The following is a 1,371-nucleotide window of genomic DNA, read 5'->3' on the forward strand; positions in this document are numbered from 1 at the left end:
TTTAGACTAAAGCTTTAGACTAACATTGCATGATTCCTGGAATTCTCATTAAGAATTTTGATATCTTTATTTTCTTCTCCATATAATTTTCGAAAAATCCAAAAAAAATTACAAAGTCATAAAAATAAAAAAAAATATTTTATGTTTCTTGTTTAAGTCTAATATCTCATTTTAAGTTTGGTGTCTTGCATGCATTGTTTATTTGATCTTAGTTTCATTTTGATTATTCCTCATTATTAAAAATCCAAAAAAAATTTTAATTTGTGTATTTTCAAGTTAATAATACAGAGAATTGAAGATTCAGAACATACAACAGAGGAATTACACAGAAAAAGCTGGGCGTTAAAAATGCCCAGTGAGGAAGGAAAACTGGCGTTTAAACGCCCAGCCAGGCACGCCCAAAAGGGTAGCATTTTGGGCGTTAAACACCAGAATGGATACCATTCTGGGCGTTTAACGCCAGGATGGCACAAGAGGGAAGATTTTGTTTTTAATTCAAATTTTTTTCAAGTTTCTATAATTTTTCAAAATCAAATCTTTTTCAAATCATATCTTTTCAATCATATCTTTTCAAAATTAATTTCTTTCCATTTTCAAAAATACTTTCCAACAATTAATGATTTGATTCAACATTTCAAGTATGTTGCCTTTTTTGTTGAGAAAGGTTTAATGTTTGAATCATATCTTTTCTTGTTAGCCAAGTCATTAATTTAAAAATCAAATCTTTTTTAAATTGTTTTTCAATCATGTCTTTTCAATCATATCTTTTTAAAACCATAACTTTTCAATCATATCTTCTTAATCACATCTTTTTCAAAATAGTTTTCAATCATATCTTTTTGCTTTCTAATTTCAAAATCTTTTTCAAAAATCACTTTATTTCTTTCTCAATCGTAGTTTTTGAAAATCATCAATCAAATTTTCAAAATTTCTTTTCTTTTACCTTATTTTCGAAAATTCTTCCCCTCTTCTCACATCCTTCTATTTTTGGACTAACACTCCTCTTCAATACACAATTCGAACTCTATCCCTCTTGATAAGTTTGAATTCTTCTACCTCCTCCTTCTATTCTTCTTTTCCTCTGACACCTTAAGGAATCTCTATAATGTGACATAGAGGATTCCATATTTTCTTGTTCTCTTCTCTTTCATATGAGCAGGAGCAAAGACAAAAGCATTCTTGTTGAGGCTGACCGTGAACCTGAAAGGACCTTGAAGTGAAAGCTAAGAGAATCTAAAGCACTACTCTCTGTAGAGGACCTAACAGAAATCTTCAAACAAGAAGAAACCATGGCAGCCGAAAACAACAACAATGCCAACAATGCAAGGAAGGTGCTGGGTGACTTTACTGCACCTACTCCCGACTTCTATG

This window comes from Arachis duranensis, chromosome 3 (genome assembly GCF_000817695.3).
Source record: "Arachis duranensis cultivar V14167 chromosome 3, aradu.V14167.gnm2.J7QH, whole genome shotgun sequence".
Classification (NCBI taxonomy): Eukaryota; Viridiplantae; Streptophyta; class Magnoliopsida; order Fabales; family Fabaceae; genus Arachis; species Arachis duranensis.